Source organism: Haliotis cracherodii, unplaced genomic scaffold, assembly GCF_022045235.1.
Source record: "Haliotis cracherodii isolate W230 unplaced genomic scaffold, xgHalCrac1.p SCAF_4, whole genome shotgun sequence".
Taxonomy (NCBI): domain Eukaryota; kingdom Metazoa; phylum Mollusca; class Gastropoda; order Lepetellida; family Haliotidae; genus Haliotis; species Haliotis cracherodii.
Window position 1 is genome coordinate 65,068,827 of NW_027266297.1, and position 21,697 is coordinate 65,090,523.

The 21,697-nt window shown below is 40.9% G+C and overlaps 1 protein-coding gene across 5 annotated transcripts in view; it reads left to right on the plus strand.

Moving 5' to 3' along the window:
- The first annotated feature begins 247 nt into the window (after positions 1–247).
- Positions 248–21,697, plus strand: part of LOC139480087 (uncharacterized) — a 42,188-nt gene continuing 20,738 nt past the window's right edge. Inside the window, exon 1 of one of the 5 annotated variants that reach the window (XM_071263098.1) lies at positions 248–754. The gene's annotated coding sequence lies outside the window, so the exon portion shown is untranslated. Of the gene's footprint in view, positions 755–1,066; positions 1,088–18,394; positions 18,724–19,327; positions 19,395–21,697 lie in introns of those variants that run through there. The other 4 variants (XM_071263095.1, XM_071263099.1, XM_071263097.1 and 1 more) reach the window with 4 other exon arrangements.

Here is a 21,697-nt window from a genome sequence, read left to right on the forward strand (position 1 = left end):
TTAATTGATGTTAGGCTACTATCATCTGTCCGGCCTGTCTCCCCGCCCCCCGTGTGCCTCGCCCCATTCACAACGCCCTCCCAACGGTGAGGCTTCTTTGTTCTCACCACTGTAAGCCGACCGAGAGGAAAAGTTGATTGTGTGCAGGTTTCACCAATTTATTGATTAAGATTGTCATGTATGATGACCCATGAATACCCCGAGCTCCTTTTCACGCTAACTAGCGACCTCCCTGGCTCCCAACCCTGTTGTGTCCACAGCAACAGCACCGCAAGGCAACACAGTCAGTCGCACACGCTCCAAGAACAGAAGCAGCGGGCCGCTTGAGAACATTATTCTGCAACAGTTGTGGCTGCGACGCCTCTTGTACAGTTGCAGTGGTGTTCCCTGCTTGTAGACGCCGATGTTGTACGCTACAGATCTCTGTCTCATCCCGACCACTTGGTTGTTGCATCTCAAGTTTATAGCAAGGGGCGTGGCTAGTGATGCATGAACCGTAACTGCCAATCATTCATCAACCTCTGCTGTGTCAATTCTATCGGTGGTTCAGTGTTGTGTACACTGGGGTGCCGAGCCTGCAGTGAACGACGGATTCTCACAGAGCTTTTACTGTAAACCGTGTGTCCAGTACAGGAAGTACTGGTGGATGTCTACCCCTCATTGTGCAGGTGTCAGGAGTACCCGCACCTGCTGCACGTGTTTGTCACACCTTCGAATGTTCAGGTTGCCGAGTGACAGTTCAAACTGAATCAAGGTAAGTTTGGATATTTCTTCTCAGCCTTACAGCATCACGTCTCTTTTCACGACAGTATTTAAACATGATAGCTGGTCCAATGTTTCCACTGCCACCATTCGTGTTCATGTTTTGTCACGAATCATGTCTTTCATGTGTGGAATGCCATTGTTATTTGCCAAATCGATATTATGATAATTGAATTAGGGGTTATGTCCCCTGGTCATGTTGGTTCAAGTCATGCTCGATAACAACTCGGCTTAACGCTGTGTGTCAAATATCATCAAAATGCTGTCAACATACCTCATAAAGATCCGATAACGAGCGACTTGCATTTTAGAACCAGAGACAAAAGTAAGTATGGATGCTTCGTCCAAGGTGTATGCTTATCACCACGTTTGCTATGTGTAACAACAAGTGCGTTGTGTCATTCTACTACATCACATTGTGAACTCTATTCCCTTTCCTTATCGCATGCCCGATGTGTTTTTTATAAAGTCTTCAGTTAGTTGATAAAGTGAATCTGGGCGGCAAATGAATCGTCCACCTCGCTGACTTCGCTTGAAAATCAATCTCCTTATTCCATCTGAAGCCCGCTACACCGGCAACTAATTTAGATCTAAAAAGAGTTTTATGAAATCTCTCTGCTCAATGGGGACTTGTTTTTGTAGTTTATTACCCCACTGGGCCAGTGAAATATTTTGTCCTTAAATATTCTGAATCTAGATGATCCATTTAATCATGGTATCAATCTAAATAAAATTGACTTGAAATAGCTTTCCATTTCGCCAGTTCATGAAGCAAACAGCGACATACGTATTCGTGAAATGGTTTTGTTTTGAAACATCTTACGAATATTTCTTCAATATTGATCCAGACAACTGCTGATAACCGTATGTGCATACACACCATCATCCACGAACGGGACCTTTTGTGAAGCAAACTTACTAGGCAAATAATATGAATCCGATGACTCAACCCGCCTCTTAGCGTTACCTTAACAAACCTATCCGTCAATACCCATGTTAAAAGGGGTACGTGGTTCCATTCAGAGCGTGGATAAAACTTCTTGATAGATTCCCATGCAGGTTACATCAATACTACAACAGTTGTATGGCCTACAAAACTAGGCAATTCATGGTTAATATTGATTTCTAAAGCTTAATATACAAAAGGTCCAGTCTTGTAGTACACCTCATGATGATTTATCGACACCATCTGTATCAGTTGATTCAGTGATGTACTGTGTGACTCTCGTTCTCTATTGTCAGGATCTGATTTCACTTTCGCTCCCTGTAACTGTGCATGCTTTTTGTTAACCTTAAGTAAAAGAAATGTCCCAATAATACGGTTTGATATGTTTATGTTATTATTCAGATAATATCTGTGTCATTGGGATATGTTATCCCAATTTATATGATATATTGATATATATTTTATCATATTTTGTAACAGCGTTGATGTTATCACAATCGCTATCGCAGCAAACGTTTTCTATAGAACATGCTATTGTCTGTTACTGGTTACACTTGGTTCTATAGTGCAGAGAGCAAAACGGTTTCTATAGAACATGCTATTGTCTGTTACTGGTTACAGTTGGTTCTATAGGGCAGAGAGCAAAACGGTTTCTATGGAACACGCTATTGCCCGTTACTGGTTAAACTTGGTTCTATAGGGCAGAGAGCGAAAAAAAAAGGTTTCTATGGAACATGCTATTGTCTGTTACTACTAAGCTTTATGTGTTTATTCAAACCAAGACAGCCCTATTAATCGTCTGAGTGATCCTGAATTTTTTTATAATGATCACGTTGATGAAAAAGAAGACACAAAACAATAAATTATTTTACTCTGTTTTTTGGGACATCATAATTGCATGATGTATAAAAGCATCCTCTGTCAATCCCGTGTAACCAAGATATGGCAGTTCCATGACTCGCTTTTTTAACAGCTTGTTGGACTGCTGTACCTCAGTTAATCCCATTCATTGTATTGTGTTGAGTGTGTGGGACAACTACCTTCCCTCCATGGGGCCCGTGCTCTAGCTCATAACACACCCAGCAGAAGCGTGGGAATGACATGTTACACTGAAAAGGGATAGTTGCTCACAAGTCTGAGGTTGCAACAAAGAGCCGTATATTGAAGCATGGGGAAAGCCATTAAGCATGAAGGCTGCATGTGTACACAATGGTCCTACATCTGGTTTAATTCAGACGGGAGGCGTACAGTGACAGTGTGCATTATTTAGGAGAAGAAATTGATTTTGGTGTTGACTAATTTGCCAGTGTTTTGGAAACGTAATCGATAAGGGGATCTGCATGCGCCTTACAACTGCTTTTTTTCTGCTGAAATTTCATTTTGAAACGGGACTGGGAATGGTTAAGAATATTCGTTTCGATCACCGCCTGTTTGCAACTGTGAGTTAAATCTTTTATTTTTTGAGAAGTCCTCAAGGCTTCAAGTGACCTGACAAATACCTTTGTTAAAGTTTCGTGCACTGTGTGACTAATGTTCAAGAATGTTTATATTGGCGGTTAAGCAGATATAAATACCCTGTGTGTAACGAGCCATGACTGCCTAGTGTTTGAGCCGTTGCCCCTTGTGCACTGAAGCAAGTCAGACGCTCGCCATACGAGTCGCTCGAACCCTTTGCCCTCTCTGCATGTCACCTTTAAAGGCATTGTTCACAATGAAACACACACTTTAACCTCTCGTGAGAAATACGGATTGTTAATTTTCTCTTGAAATGATCCGTATTAGGGAAAGTTTTAAATCTTTGACACTATTAAGATGTCTGTACCTCGAATGTAGTAGGCTTGTTTGCAACCTATTTGTTACGTAATGGCGTTCTACATATTCTTTATGTTGCCTCTAACATCACATATACACGCACACAATACGTCTTCTAAAATGTTACTTCAAACACAACTGTTATCTGTAGCTATTTGGTGATGAATAACTTTTAAGCAATGCTTTAAAGTTTGACCTTTATATTGTTGTAGCAGAACGATATAAATACACCAGTACATTCAGATCAAGGCAGATAAACCAGTTTTTCGAACACTACTCTGCTACAATACAGTAACTTGTTATTTTCTACGCAGTAAATAGAATAAAACAATAAATGTCATGGCTGTTAATACTCATTTGTGTATGGCCGAACATTACCTAACTGAATTGTTAGTTAAACAATTGGCAGACTCAACGTCAACATTTCACCACCATTTTCCTTGATGATAGAACAATCTCACGAAAGTGGGATTGGAACTCGCGATGTCAGCACCGAAGACTTAAGAATGTAGTCTTCAACCACGGCGACATAAATACAATTTTTTTGTGGATTAACAACTGAAAATGTAGTTTATGCAGCACCTAATATATTACGGGGTTAATTAAAGGTACTTTGGATTTGGTTGCTTTTCGTTCAAAGAAACGAACAGATGGAAAACAAAACATACTTTTATTGATCAGAGCTATGTTTGCTCATTATAAGCCCATCAACATTGGCAAGCAACCTCCTGTTTAAAACTCTAGCTACCCAGAACTATATAGTAGGTTGGAGGTTAAAACTCTGGCTGCACAGAACTATATAGTAGGTTGGAGTTTAAAACTCTGGCTACACAGAACTATATAGTAGGGTTTGGGTTAAAACTCTGGGTGCACAGAACTATATAGTAGGAGTTAAAGCCTCTGGCTGCACAGAACTATATAGTAGTTTAGAGTTAAAACCTCTGGCTGCACAGAACTATATAGTAGTTTAGAATTAAAAACTCTGGGTAAACAGAACTCTATCGCAAGTTGGGGTTTAAAACTCTGGGTGCTCAGAACTATACAACAGGTTGGAGTTAACTATCAGTTATCTGAGGTGACTTAACTGTTCAACAGTGTGTTAGGAAAGACGATTCATTCTTCGCCATTTCTAGAGTGACCTGGATAAAGTTAGGCAGATATCTATCAAGGATAGGGCAATTGTAGGTCTACTGTATGTTTGCATTCAAGTATAGCGCTTTTTACCAGTTCTACTCGTCACTCACTTCTGTCCATTAGATTCCCATGCACAAAGCCATGTAAATACAGGAATGTAAGGGGTGGGATAACAAACTGGACGACACGACGGTCCCAGGTGTTAGATTCCATAATGAAGAATCATGAGAATCCGTTGATTCCGGAAGCAATGGATTCGATTGAATTCGCCGACATAAAAAATGTTATGTTTTTTATATAATTTCTATACAATTTAATGACCTACTGTTGCGTCAGTTTTTTTCTTAAAAATCAGAATAGACAGTCAAATCTTGGCTCAGAATCAACTGCAACAACCAGATAATCCAGTGATTGACATCATGAGCATCGATCCACGCAATTGGATGCATCAACCAAGTCAGCGAGCCTGACCTCCCGGTCCCGTTAGTCGCCTCGTACGACAAGCATAGTCGCCTTTTACTGCAGGCATGGGTTTCTGAAGACCTATTCTACCCCGGATCTTCATGGGTCTAATCCCAGGTAACTGATGTGGAGATAAATATACTAGAATGTACCCACAATGTTACATGTCTTCTCAGTACATTTCACTCCGTGGAGATGTGCGAACAAACCTATCAGATGTCCAGTACTTGCCTTAAGATGTGACTAAAATTTGGATCAATGTTAAGATGTGACTAAAATTTGGATCAATGGGTAACCTGTCTGATTGTGTCTTAATGTGAATGTCGCTCAGGCTATCAACAACTGCTTTGCCTTGTCCAGCTTAGCTTACGTTCAAGCCGCCATGAGGGGCGGTCGGGTAGCCCAGTGGTTAAAGCGTTCGCTCGTCACGCAGAAGACCTGGGTTTGATTCCCGACATGTGTGAAGCCCATTTCTGGTGTCCCCCGCCGTGATATTGCTCGAATATTGCCAAAAGCGGCGTAAATCCATACTCACTCACTCATTTCAAGCCGCCATGACACATATGTTGTACTACACAGGCTGTTTTCACAACACTAACACTACAGCACAACATATCATTACAGGTAAGCTGAGGTCATGACGATAACTATGCTATTTTGATACTGAAATAGTTTGCTATCATTATTACGGATATGGACAGCCATACAAGGCAACGCATAGACCCCAAACTAATGATTTGTAAACTCGATACCACACTTCCTTCATTAGAATGTGTCTGTCTACCCATGTAGAGGAAACCGGCCGCGCTGAAATAATTCTGTAATGTAGCTAAGATGAGCGTTGTCGACTCGTGAAATGACATCAGTTAGCGCTTAGCAAATGACAATTTCCTACGCACCAAGATCACAATTGATTGGTAGAGAAGGGCAGTAGCAATCCCCTGTATATGTCCGGAATCTTGTGAGCCGCGTGATGTTGCTGGCTCATTAGTCACACTCTATAGTTCTGATAACTTGAAAGGACTAATAATCGGTCACAACATCTGCCCGGAATTAATTACCTCATTCACAACCCGTTGATTGTAGACCAGCGTTAGATAACATATTAATCTGGGCCAAGGAGCATTCGCATGCAGTTCTGTTGATCTTTGTCATCTTATGTCCTTACTGCGACTGAAATGTGCCACTTGGACGCAACTGAACGTATCTTTAACAATAAGAAGCATTTTTCGTATTAAACTACGATACGCAAATGATGCATATTCATTAACATTTAAGTCCCCATATCCCTGCTGTTAATGCTATTGTTTAGCGGAAGCTATGCGACTAATCATGTTTCCCAAATAACACATGTGTTCGTATAATAGGCGGAACTATACACATGGCTGACATTGACGAAAAACAGACTGTACACAACATGTTATTGCTGGCTAAACAAATTACTCAATATCACCCAGGAAGTATTTTGTATTTTAGTTTCCCGCAGCAGAGCATCTTCACCAGATGCCCTTCTACGTTACACAAGCAAAGGGAACTGCAAAAAAACGTACATTGAAAACCTTTTTTCCATGAATAATCATCATGTTCCTCAAGTTTTTCAGTGGTATGATCGGCCATGCAGAAGTGTATCCTGGTGATTAAAAAAATTCAAATTACATTCAACGTTTGCAATGAGATCAACGGCTGTAGGGATGCGAGTACCTTCCTACCATCGCCCCATGTTCCTCAAGTGTAATTGTACTGTGCCTGTTTTACTGGCCCTGTCTATGGAGAGTGGTATCATGAAAGACCGACCTTTACAACTGAGGTAATTAGATGTAGAGCAAGAACGCTGATTCAAGTTCCTAACACAAAACACAAAAAAAGCTTTCATTCCAAAATGTTATAACCTAACCAAATTTGGAATCGTAATATTTCCAAAGGAAACTACAATCTGATTACGCATTAATAGACGTAACATCTAAAGATATTCAAAACAAAACATATGATTACAAGTAATAATCTCAGCACAAATGTCATTTTACTCTTAGATGAAGTTCTATAACAATTTGACAGTGGACGGTAAAGAAAAATATGTAATGAAACCCTTTGTAATTTACAAGTTAGGAATAACAGAGAGAAAGGAAAATGAAAGTTTTGACGTGATGCCATAATGTCATTAGACATAACAACACAGAGGCAAATATTAGCCAAGTTCTAGAAGGCAAATAATCATGCAGAATTTCTGCCTGGATGGGACCTTGCACACGTCCGGACACCTTGTCGATCCCATATCGACGAGATGGTGAAACTATCGATACGTCCACAAGGTGTGATGCCATCTATGCGTCCCAAGCATGTTTTTACAGGCGTCGTCATGTCCTGTTGTCGTGGAGTCGTGTTGACAAAAGACTTGAACATCTGTATGTCAGCACTTCACATACTGCGCAGAACAAAGTCCCCCATCCCGTCATCTAATGCTACATTGATTAAGTCCCTGGGGTAGGTCTGCATGTTATTGTAATTTATTGGAAAAGAACATTTTAAAGGAAGAACCATAACCCATCTTTATCTTTGACAACGCATTCCGGCAGAACGCTGGGAGAGTTGAGTAATATTGAGTAGTCGGCACAACAATCGGACGAAGAACCAGAACGCACAAATATTTCATGAGAAGTTATTGACTGGCATTGTTTATTCAAATGCGATAGAAATCGGTCAATTTGACAAATTAAACTTGTCAGTTGAATAAGAAAGCAAACCCAGTAGATTATAAATGGGCTATGAAGAAACATTTGATGGACGAGATGATGAGGCCTATAGAAACGAGATGTATGTATTCTCGGTCTTCTGAAGTGATTCCTTCCATAATAATTGCCCCCGGGAAAGAAGACTCAATGTCTTCATACATGTGCATTTTGCATGAATACAGAAGTCAACGGAATTAGCTGATCGCCAATTGAATGTTGAATAAATGAATTTAATGGCCGGACACTACCAATGCTCCTTCAGGCCTTAAAAAAAATCTTAGATCGACATGTGCAAATTTTAAAGAGAGTCACAATAATTGTAAATGCTCTCAAAAACTTCTAATTTAAAAAAACCGTCCTTAAAATTCGTTACTGTCCTTTCCTTTCTCATGTTGTTCATTCAGGGCGAAACAGTTGTAGTTGTGGTATCACAATAAATGGGTAACGTAACGTTGCTCTTAACGGGGAAGCCCTGTGTCGATTCCCAAATTAGTATTTAGTTTGGGGTCCCTTCTTGTTGCCCTTTCAGGGTAGTACTGCCCTTGTCATCCAATGCCCTAGGATATTCAGGAGGTGTGAGTCTTGGCATCAAATTCCCTAGTATATTCAGGAGGTGTGAGTCTTGTCTTCCAATGCCCTAGTATATTCTGGAGGTGTGAGTCTTGTCTTCCAATGCCCTAGTATATTCAGGAGGTGTGAGTCTTGTCTTCCAATGCCCTAGTATATTCTGGAGGTGTGAGTCTTGTCATCCAATGCCCTAGTATATTCTGGAGGTGTGAGTCTTGTCTTTCAATGCCCTAGTATATTCAGGAGGTGTGAGTCTTGTCTTTCAATGCCCTAGAATATTCTAGAGGTGCGAGTCTTGTCTTCCAATGCTCTAGTATATTCAGGAGATGTGAGTCTTGTCATCCAATGCCCTAGTATATTCTGGAGGTGTGAGTCTTGTCTTCCAATGCCCTAGTATATTCAGGAGGTATGAGTCTTGTCTTTCAATGCCCTAGAATATTCTGGAGGTGTGAGTCTTGTCTTCCAATGCTCTAGTATATTCTGGAGGTGTGAGTCTTGTCATCCAATGCCCTAGTATATTCTGGAGGTGTGAGTCTTGTCTTTCAATGCCCTAGTATATTCAGGAGGTGTGAGTCTTGTCTTCCAATGCCCTAGCATATTCAGGAGGTGTGAGTCTTGTCTTCAAATGCCCTAGTATATTCTGGAGGTGTGAGTTTTGGCATCCAAAGCTATAATAGTATACAGTGGTGCTGTAATTCTTGCTATCCGGTGTTCTAGTATGTTTTGGAGGTATGAACGTTGTCATCCGATGCCCAGTATTTATTGGAGATGCGCGTCTTGGCATCTTATGACCCAGTACATTGTGAAAATATGAATATTTTAATCCGATGCCCTAGTATAAAGGGGAGGTGTGAGTCTTGTCATCCACTGTCTTAGTATATTATGAATGTGTAAGTATTGGCACCCAAAGCTCTAGCGTATATTGGTGTGTGAGTCTTGTCATCATATGCCTTGGTGTATAGTGGGAGTGTGAATATTGCCATGTTATACCCTGATCTTTAGTGGTAACGCGAGTCTTGTCATCAAATGCCCTTGCACATATTGGAGGTGTGAGTCTTGTCATCGTATTTCCTAGTATATAGTGGGTTGTGAATAATCTTAAATGTTACTATATAGTGGAAAAGTGGTGCGAGTCTTGTCGTAGTTTTAAGTAGACATGCGAGTTTTGTCTCTCACAAGATCGTACTCTTGCTCAATTTTTGAGTCAGTGTTGTATCATCGCAGTTTGGTAAACAGGGAAGTCTATAATTTCAGAATGAATAATAATATAAGCCTTTTTTAAAACATGACCATAAATATTCCACCGACTTCAGTTATTATAACAAACGAGGGTGCATAGTACATGTTTTACGTTCAGATAGATGTGAGGCTGTAAATCTAATCAAGACTTCTTCTTACATCGAAGTAGGACGTCTCTGTTAGCCTTGACATCTTGTGTTGACAGGTCTGGTAACCCCGAGCTTGTCAGTTCAAGCCACCGGCGTAAAACTTCGTCCACAGCTCAAAGTCACATGAATTGCTACATTGGGCCCCTTTGCTCTTTGTTTACTTCATTTCCAAGATGGATTTATGTTTGATGAGTTATGTTTGATGCTCCAACACGATCATGTAAAGCCCGGTAGCACCACCACTCTGCCCACACGATGGAATAACTTTGATATGTTGATATTTGGTTTTCATGAGAGATTTATATTGGATAAAACCCGATATTTTCAAATGTAAAAACATCATTATTCGCATGCATGGGCTAAAAATGTAAACAGAAGATATATCTTTCCCTGATAAATTTGTTCTATTTTCCATATTACACACATTTGAGCATTTCATCCAATAACAGATTCATGCTTTCGTCCACTTTGAGCGCGCACAAGCCATTAGGATGACATAGAAATCTCCTTAAGAAAAGTGGATTACAGAAGAGGATAAAATACTTTCCTTTACATAGTTAGTGGGAAGGTCTGAATGCAATAGAAGTGTTACTTTGAGCTTAAAACCAACTTACTTAAATAAAATGATTCCGCGAAACTCTAAAATGTGTAATTTGTGTCGGAGACGGACAGACAATTGCATTGGGACGACTTCCAAATGAGTATTAGATACAGAATCGTAGTCTTTAGGGCGGTATCACCGTGATACGCTCACCGCTGACGGCCGCTGGGTGCACATATTGTGTACAATATTTATCTGACCACGCACAGTCGTCGTTAGAGACATAGCTGTGTTATGGGTGTTCGTGGAAAGCGAGGAAAGACAGCGTGGTAGACAACACGAAGCCTAACTCAGTGCGCCTGGGGACCCATCAGATGTTGTAGCTGCCTTTGTAGGTCTTTATCGAATGCGAAGGGAGACTATATGGGTTTGGAGGTGTGGAGTTCTCCGGCTGTATTTCTGATACATGGTTGAATTGAATATACTTGTATAACCTTGGCGATCAATAGTTGCTAACGCTTCTTATGTAATGGCATAACGCAATTATACTAATATCTTTGTTACGGAAACCATATTCCAACACTCTGTTATAGGGCTGGGACGAGTCCAAATGTATTACCCGGGTACCCGACCCCTACTACCTGACCTTACTTGGGTATCCACTGTAGGTCTCAAGAGTTGGAAACACAATGTCAATAGTTTAACTGTAGCCCTGGCAAAAACTGTTTAGATACATGTATGAAACCAGAGACCATATGGTCTCTTATAAAACGATCAAATCGTGCGTATACTGAAGTTGACTGAAGCTTTATCTTTACTCAAAAATATACAAGTTAAAAGGAATGTGTGCATCATCAGAAAGAAATGCGAACATTAGTGTAACCGCTGAGCTATAGTGAGTTTTTGTCATTAAACAATATTTCACGTGACTAACCACGGGTCCGGGTAGTATTGTGGGTAGCCAGGTCCTACTCCGGGCCCACCCAACCCGACCCGACTCTGTTGCAATTAGCCATTGAAATACAGTAGGGCACAGTCACTTTCCGGCACCGTCAAACAAATTACAGAAGAGCATAGGTATATTTTTTCCTTAGGGACAATTGACCCCAGCTACAGCAGAACACAGTCACATACGCGCACTCTCTGTTACAATCAACCAAACTATAGCAGAACACATGTGTATTCTTGCATTATCAGACAATCGGTGCTAGCTACAGCAGATAACAGATCAACAGTTTCAAGTACACTTTGAAAACAACTCTATCTCATCAGGGACTTCATCAACACAAGCAGCGTCGCTGTATCTTTACCAACGCAGCTCCCAGTCGCCGATGACATTGCCCTAATTGTACAACCAGGCCAGATAGACAGTTTAGTCCTAGACAGGTGTCAGACCTTGAATTAGGTTTAAAGTAAGACTCGTCTACACGGATCTGTAATACAGTTTATCCTATCTTATTTTGCACTGTGTCCTCACACAGACCTGGCGAGATAGAGAAGACGTCATGGACCTTGGCACCAGACCATGAACATAATAGGACTCTCCTCGCCACCAATTACGCGGGGGCAAAGTAACCCATGTGACCCGTGCATGGCCTTAACATCTGGTAATCGAGATTAATCTTACAATAACTGTTTGCTCCTTCACCGTCTCACATTACACACAGGATGCTTAGTAGATTATAGACTTCAACTGAACACACATTAACGGAGGCTACATCATGAACACCGTCGATCCAGGGCCAATGGGTATAAAGAATGAAAACGGTTTGTAACAAAGTGACTTGAAGTTGAGTTTCAAAGAAAAATAAGATTTCGATATGAAACCCCCGTTGTATCAGATTGCAGCTTGGCTTTGGAAAAAAACCACGATGACTGTTTTTGGTGTTTCTTGTAATGTCCTTGGTAACGTGCAGCTCCCTTGGCCTTTCAAACACTTCCTTTCCTGAAAATGCAGATTGAAAAAAATCCTTTTGATAATTGAAGTGGGCACGGCATTTAATTTACCAGCTCTTTGAAGGCGCCGGTGTATGTAAACATGCATGACAACATGGAGTCTCTTGTGGCCGACGACTTCCGGCTTCCTGACACCTTACTACCGATTGCTGTATTAGTTCGCGAGAGTTGAACGTCACATGACGTCAGTAGACGACAGATGGGGTCACAGGGGTATATAAATAATATTATGTTTTGTTCGCGTTATTTGATACAGGTCACTTAGCTGTAGCACACATGTCCTTTGACTGGCGTTAGAGTGATATAATCTCCTCCACTTGCGCAAATATCTCTGCAACATGATGTTATATATGTTTACTTACGTTTCTGCACTTGCCTGTAAAAACAAAGTCATTCGATCTGGTTCCAGCATTTTCAGACGTCTTGGCGAGGAAGCGAATAATTCTTGCATCAAATGACCTACATATCAGCCTCTTGTTGTCAGAGCCGCTCAACAAACTCTAGGTTGCCAGAACATCCAGTTGTTAGATCATATACATCATTGAATAAAAGTACCCGAGTTCTGGTATACAAGGATAATACCACGAGGAAATATGCAGAAAAGGAACGGCTACTATATAGGTGTCCATTAGGATGAAAATGGTGCGCATGACCCGTCATTCGACATGGCAACCACATCATTGTACAAGTACACGAAAAGTAGAAATATTTTAGATGTATATCCTGGTAAGACATTTATGCTGTTTTACAAGAAGCCACACTCTGAGGCCAAGATATCTCCCTTAACTTTAAAACAATATAAGTGTGCGTGGCGGTCGGGTAGCCTAGTGGTTAAAGCGTTCGCTCGTCACGCCGAAGACCCGGGTTCGATTCCCGACATGGGTACAAAGTGTGAAGCCCATTTCTGGTGTCCCCCACCGTGATATTGCTGGAATATTGCTAAAAGCGGCGTAAAACCAAACTCACTCACTCACTCTAAGGGTGCACTGCCACTTCGAAATGACATGACTAAGCGGTGGACGGTCATTTGAAAAGTATGACGTTTGCCTTTTCAACGTTTATCTAGGTAGGCCGCCAATCATTGTTTTATGTCAATTTCTCCCATTGGCAAAATCTCCCAAAGTGAAAACTGATGACAGCAGGATATTAACACGATGATCCGGAGCATGTGGAGCTATGAATATGGTTGTTATATGTCTTCAATATTCATAGAACAACACTTTATCAAACTGTTTTGAATAATGTTTAGATTACCCATATGCCTTATTGCATGAATATTCCGGCAAAGCTGATCTGGTAATCAACAGAGAGGCGTAAGTAATTCTTCTTACTAACATTTTGTTTTCTGATCTAATGAATGAACAAATGTAAAAACACACGCTGAATATAGAAGTACATACACGAATCATAGGTGAAACTTGCTTATTCATTGGAGCAATTATGTAGAAAAGCAGCATCAGAAAAAAATACCTCAATTGTTTTCATACACTAAACCTAACTTCATCTGCTGCACTCATCAGCATTTGAAATAACAGCGATGTCGTGATGCGGCTCGTCCAAGCAGACATTGTACTATAAAACATGTAATCCACCTTGTAACAACGACAATCACTCTGATAGCATGGGGCGTCACAGGTGCTATCTAGCTGTGGAGATACGGCATTTACGACCCCCTTAGCCTTATCTGACAGACACGAACACATAAACTTCGGAAACTTTCAAATATGCATTAAAGTGGGCAAATGATTTTTTGTCCTTTCATGGAACCTAGTCTATACTTGGATCATATGTTTAATATTGAATATCCAACAACGGCGTATTACAGCCAGCCTTCTGAATCAGTTTTATGGGGATGTTTTCCTTACTTTAGCGTCCAGAGAAGATGAGGACTGAAGGGCTGAGAGGCTTCACGGATGTATGGCTTGAGGGATGCAGTTGCGTGTTAACAACGCTGATGATCATTAAAGCGTCGTAGTTACATGCCCACTGACAGTGTGTATGTGTGTTATCGCGTATGTGCTTCAGCATCAAACCAACTTTATGAGATGTTATTTGACCGAATCAACTTTAGATTTACTTTCATTATCTAACTTTGAATACCTCTTAAATTACGTTTTCGCTATCACGATGATTGTGGTAATTTTAATCATTTCAGCTTTGGTGTAGTGAATCCGACCAGATTCGATCGAAATGTAGAATTGTTGCGGCAGGCAATCTAAGAAAGATAAGCGATGTGTCAATAAGTGACGAGGGATCATGAATATTGCATGAACGTCTCTCCATCAAGTATTTAATTTCTTCAAATCTAGTAAACCGAGTTTGGTGGTAGGTCAGTCTCATGACCTCGTGTTTCATTCGTATGCCCTTCATTTTCCTGACTGAAATTGATTTGTGTCGTGGGAGGGAGAGGACAACGTCTATACCCATTCCCCCGTTACATCTCCTCTTATCGCAGGCCCGTCTGAACATCTATTGACGAGATTAAACAATTTCCTGAGTGAATTAAGACATTCAAACATTCCCCCCGTCTTGTGCCTATATCAATATTGTATAAGACCCAGTTTGCCTCTGTTCATGTCCAACTGCTGGAAAAGGGTAGGTAGGTGGGAACAGTGCCACGCACCATCTTTGTGCATGCTGGCGCACTTTGATGATATTCTCAGAAGCAGACAGTTCGTGCTTCATAGAAAATAACCTACTTCATACTCTGTGATTGGATATCAGTGATCTCAGTAGGCAAATGTTCGCGTAACTTCAAAATGAGCCTTCTTGTCATTTTTGTCTGTGGCCCAACTGTAATTATGGCATGTTTCCTGGGAGTTCGATGCCAATTGCCTCCTTGGTCTGGGATGAGGCGCTTCTGATGTGATTCTACAGACATGTATACTCAGAAGCTAGTTCACACCAGACTACAGCAGCAAATCGATTCTGGATCAGGTTTGCTGTTGTAACCTGGCGCTTCTGAGCAGCTTCCTGCCAGATTTCTTGGGCACTGTGGGCTCTATGACTGAATCATGAAAGCATAAAATACAAACCATTGTATATTTAGGCAGTGATTATTGTCGTTTCAACTTTTAACATTTAACATACATTGATCTGGTTTGTTTGTTTTGTTGTTTAACGCCGCACTCAGCAATACTTAAGCTATATGATGTCGATCTGTAAATATTCGAGTCTGGACCAGACAATTCAGTGATTGAAATCATGAGCATCGATCAACGCAATTTGGATCGATGACCTGCATCAACCAAGTCAGCGAGCCTTACCACCCGACCCCGCTAGTCGCTTCTTACGTCAAGCATAGTCGCCTCTTACGGCAAGCATGGGTTGCTGAAGATGTATTCTACCCCGGATCTTCACGGGTCCATTGGTCTGGTGGAGATCAATGTTCCTCTTCATTGATAATTAAATATTTTGTATATTAACTCGGTTGCATAGAAAATATTTCCAGTCATTTCAGATGAGGCATAACAGTAATAGGTAGAATCATGTATATCCATACTATTCGATAGAATATTGTTAAAGTCCCGTGAGCCCACAACTACATTCCTCTCCCTTCCCCGTCGCCAATCCTTATCCCTTAATCTGATGTGAAGTAAAGGCGATGAGACAAGTTAGTTGAAGCATTGGACAGAAATCAAATCTATCAATGACTCCAATAGTCCAGAAGTGTAGGAGCACTTATATTTGTCGTCATAGACAGTAATTAAGCCTTGTACGACATCATATTGCTTTGATCCCATATTTGCTCATATATATTTCATCCCTGACCTTACATACAAGCATTACGATGTGTGTAGAACATAATCCTTCGGGCTGTAGCAGGCATCAGAAACCTTTTGAAACTTCCAACCAGTCAGATTTGATACAGAGGACAACATATTACACAACAGAACGAAATTAACATCCGGAAAAGTCCTGCAGAGATAAAAGGAAAACTGTGACATGAAACAGCTAGGTTAGGCTTTGAAATTACGTCCCCCGAGCCCTCGGTCCGCCAGGGACAGGGCGCTCCTTTCAAGATGTCTCCGCGGAAGCCGCAGCTTATTTCTTTCAAGGATTAGATCACGTAACAGGATCCTCGATGTGGCATAAAACAGAAACCATTTCAATGGAGAATATGGAAAATCCATAACTCTAACATAAAACAAACGCATTGTCAATCATATCAAATCCCAAAGTCCGTACAGCCCATCGTGTGGGACAATCATTTTGGGCATTCCTCGTCATAAAGAAATACAACGTGATTCGTTTGTTTTTGCAGTAAGATACAGCTTGATCAATTAATACCCGTGAATATGTCCTCAGGGATGTTACGCCAGATCAGTTTCTATCTAGTGATATGGAGAGAGGCTTGAAATTAAATGTTCGTGTGTATTTGTAGTTTAAATAGATGTCCCAATCAACAGTCTGTGTCAATGACTTCTGTTAGCCAGTAACGTCCACGTCCGCCACAAGACAGGACTTCAGTCAGCCGTCGGCTCGTACCGTATTGATGTGCCATCTTTCGCAGCTAAACCCTTCACATTCATATAATACTCACTTGATTTACTGGCTGAAATCCAATCTGTGTTGAACGGTTGACCGTGACGTGATCTAATGATTTGTTTGTTGATGTAAACTATAACGTTAATACAACTGAGCGAACCTATAGGCGTGGACGCCAAGGCAGCGAGACCATCCTCACGACAGCGTCATGGAACTGTAAGATCACACATCAATGCATGCAAGGTACATCGGCGATAAAAAGTTGTTTACGTTGTAATAGCAGAAATCCGAGACGTTTAGCAGTAGCCACGAAGAATGCTTGGTTCTTATCCTGAAAACAGTTTTCCGTCTTTAACAGCAGAGGACGACTTAATCAAATCAGCTAATGCGCGCCGATGGACGCCATGCTTTCCGTTGTGCCCTTACTGTGGATTCAAACCTTTACGTTTTTACGGCTTGGCAATTTCATTTAAATTTAGGATCGTTTGAAACATATTAGGAGAGAAAACCTTATCAGGAAGAAAATTGAATTTCCTTTTTAGAGTTTATTGTCAATTACTTACGGGGGTTTGGCATGGCCGGCAGTTTGATCTCTAGATTGATGATTAGTTGCACTAAAACACGGTCACACCGAATTTTTAACGTTGTTCATTCAAATGAAGTCGTACTTTTTCACTATTCCCTTGGTAGGTAACTTTAGGCAGTGGGTTTTCTTTTTTTTATCTGCCACATCTCAAGAACTAAGTGGTTGAAAATTGACATTAATTGCTTGTGTATGTTGCTCTGGGAGAAGCTGGACACATCAAGCAGATGTCCACGGGGACACTGTGGCAAAACACGATAGAGACCGCCAGAGACGGTGTGAAGGTGTTTCAAAATAACGAAAGAAGGTAAAGGAACGTTGATAAGAAATTTTTAACCAGGAAGCTATGCGCGACATATATATGGACGATTCCTTTCGCAGCTAGAAGTAAAACAGGAATTTGCACTAAGAAAAAACTACATTCCTATTTCAAGTTGGAAAATAATTGATACTTGTGTCGAAGACATTACCATCTGAAAACACTTCATCAATTTCTTGCTCAATCCATTTCTAAAGTCTCCTTATACCAGACTGCCTTCTTGTACAGAAACGTGTGGGGGAATAACGCCAGCTAACGCCTCACTATAAAAGCTTACATTTTCCGTCAGAAGTGTTGGCCTGTTTAACTCATTATATATAATACCTCCTCGTATCAATATCAGAAAGAGGCACTGTTTTATTAAGCCCCTCGAACACTGACTGAAACATGATTCAATTTCCGTATAATTTTTCAATCCCTCGTGGAAATAACAAACTGCGATCAGCCCTCAAGTAAACATCATAATTGCATTTTCACCATCATGTCGAAATTCCCCTAGTTACAATACCATTATGAAAGCATGCTTAGGGGGTATTCAATGTGTGGTCGGCCCTGAACCTTAAACTCGGCCATTCCAGTCTGCTGAGAGTACGATGTTTTACAATGCCGTAGACGGCCGTACTGTACTCAGCTTGAATGATTTGCACACATCGAGCATATTGATGAGGAAATCCAATTTCTAGTAGTTCTAGTATGTTCCCGAAGTCCCCCACCGGGCTATGAGATTGTTTATAGTTGTAATGGTAGGGCTTCGGTAAGACGTTGATATCACTGAAACTCGCAAAGGTACGATTTGTTGGAATGAAGACAAGTTCGAGGATCCTTTAGCTGATGTTCAACACGAGGTATTCCCCTGTGTGTAGGAGCACAGTTATAGAAAGAGAACCGCGCGGAGGGATATATCAAGAAAAGGCAGCAGACGCTAATTCCGGAGTACCATATATCAGAGGATCGTCTTCGGCAATAGTGAATACAGGGATCATGAATATTTATAGCTGTCTTGAAACAGATGCATAGGTATCGAGAACAGAAAGGGGTAGGTGTCACTTCATATATGCAGTCACAATGTGAGTTAGTGAGTGATGTATTGTGGTCATTTACCAATATTTCAACTCTCACAATGATAGATCTGTAGCTTATCGTCAGTGACAGTAAACCTAACGTTTGGCTGGCAGGAATGGTTATTTAAGCTCGTAAACCGAAATGTTATTTTTAATCATGTTTTTAAATTATTATCATACTATACATTGTACGATCCTCAAGTCTTTGAAGGGCATTTTGAAAAGATACGCACAAGGAAGAGAATTTATGGATGTCAACTTCTTTATTATGAGGAACACAACGTTTCAGAGTACATGCATACACCTCAAAACGTTGTGTTCCTCATAATAAAGAAGTTGACATCCATAAATTCTCTTCCTTTTGCACTACCCTCTTGAGATTTCCATACTGTTTCCATTAAGTATCATGTGTTAAAAAAATCCTGATCTGGTGATGATAAAAGACAAAATGATATCCATGGTATTTTCAATGATATGTGATTGATTACATCAACCTTGCAAATATCGGTTTCACGTCAAAGTAAGATATAAATATTTCTTAACGATCGATAGGGATAGTCCAAATGTTGTACAGATACCCTGGAGACGAAGAAGGGATTCGATGAAGCATATTCAGTTTCATTTCAAGTAAGGACTTTAACATTAAGTAAGTACACATTTCCCAACGTTTCGTAACACAAAAAACAAATCGCTGTATAGCGCAGTTTGAAAGGATGAACTATATAATATTATATTTTTTTATTCGTTTCACCTCTAATTTCTGAAATATTGTTATTATTGAGTTCTTTTTATATGTTTCTTTAACTTTGCTGGATCTAATTTTGTTGTATTTATGATATTCTCATGGATGCTCTTTCCATAGGAACTGTGTCTGCTCGTTCATGACAGATCGAATGCTATCATGTATCATTATTGATATTCATCTTAATGTCATATGGTTATGTTTTAAATATCGCGAAAATATGCAAGAATGATCAAGAATCTACTTAAATCTATGAACAACATATGGACGTTGAACCATCGCTTGCCTATGACATTTGTGTCATTTATGACAACTGTGTTCAGGTAAATATGCTATTACCGGGGGATCAAGGGAGTTTAAAGAACATCATACGACTCCTACTCAAACGTTGTTTGATCAATGTTACAACATTCAAGGCCTTGTAAAGCTTTTAAAAAGAGTTATTGCGGACATATGGAGGACATATCACAATTTGCCGCATCTGTATCAACTACGATTTCCTATTCTTGTTTTTTATGTTTCTGTGTGTTTCTGTGACGTTCTTTTGCTTGCGTTTCTGATGTGTGCCATCTTGTATCATCATCATATTACAGTGATTCATAAACACATACCCTTTATTAACTCGAGAAAAAGAAATCTGTACTTTACTAAGAAAGTGTTATCCCAAATATAACATTTGTTGCGTTATACCCCTTATCGCCGGTGTTATATAATGGGTTCTGTGTAAGCAGATATTCCGTATGAATAGGGGCACGGATGGCCCAGTCGTCTTATGCGGAGTTGTGTCCGCTCAGGCAAGCCAGAAACCTATGGTTGTGGATTTGAATCCCGGATCGCCCCGATTATGTTTCTAGGTTAGTCAGTTCCATACCCGTGTTGGAGGGTTATACAAAGTGATAAACGCCCGAGGGCTGTATCACTTCGGCTTTCCTCTCACATTTTATTTTGGCTGACACGCCGTGGTGTAACTTGTATACTACTAAAAGCTGTCACTGACTCACAATGAAGATGGAAAGGATTTATATCTCTTTTATTTAAGTCGGGGACACGGGTGGCCCAGTCGTCTAAGGCGCCGCGATTCGCTGTGCAGAGTTGCGTCCCTTCGGCACGCCAGAAACCTATGATTGTGGGTTCGAATCCCGGTTCGCCCCAATTATGTTTCTAGGTTTGTCAGCACCATACCCGTGCTCGTGGGTATCACCGAATTGGCAAACGTCTAAGACCTGCATCACTTCGGGCTTTCCTCCCACATTAAGCTGATACGCCGTGATATAACTGGAATACTGTTAAAAGCGGCGTTAAACCCAACTCACTCACTCACTCATTTTATTTAAGTCATTGTCATTGTTTGAGCTCACATATATATTGATACTGTATCGTGTTACTTATTTGTTATACTGAACTCGGTTATAACAAGAATTAAGAGGGGCCTTGCCTTAATATCTCCAGTTGCATTTCCGTAATACGTATGTAGCGGCCACAAAATCCCCTGATGGGATTCGAACCACGGACCCTCTGATCAGAAGTCGGACGCCTTGTCCATATGACCAAAGAGGTTAACTCCGTCAGCAAGTTCACAAGGTTAGGATGTCTTCTGTGAATGACTCCACGTCCTTCGTCCCCGTCAACAGAAGGCACGTCCCGGGCCGCATAGTAGGGTACTGAGAATTATTTTGCTCAAATTTAATATGAACGTGCTCAGCCCCACGTTGGGCGCTAGTGTTGAGGCTATACAATTTTCGAGTCCCGTGATCTGATCAGAGGTCGGACGCCTTGTCAACATAACCCCGTCAGCAAGCTGATAAGGTAAGGATGCCATCTGTTGGATGACTCGACGTCCTGCTACACGTAGCTGACGCCGTATGATGCGTATCTTATACGTATCTGCTGCGCGTGACTCTGATACGTATTCGCCGTCGCGTGGCCTCGCTACATGTATGTAATTACGAGGCCAGGTCATGACTAAAATCACGCGCCCAATGGCCGTGACACGACAATAACGCATTGCACGTGTCAGACGTGGCCAGACCGTAATGTCGCGTTGCAGTAAACCGTATCTGAATTGTGAAAATGTTATTGACATCACACTAACGGCGCACCTCCTCAGGATACACGGTTATATGGCGCTAGCTCACACCAGGAGCTGTATTTTCTTCATAATATTTCACTGCAATGATTGATTTACAGACAAAACCCCAAGAGTCGTG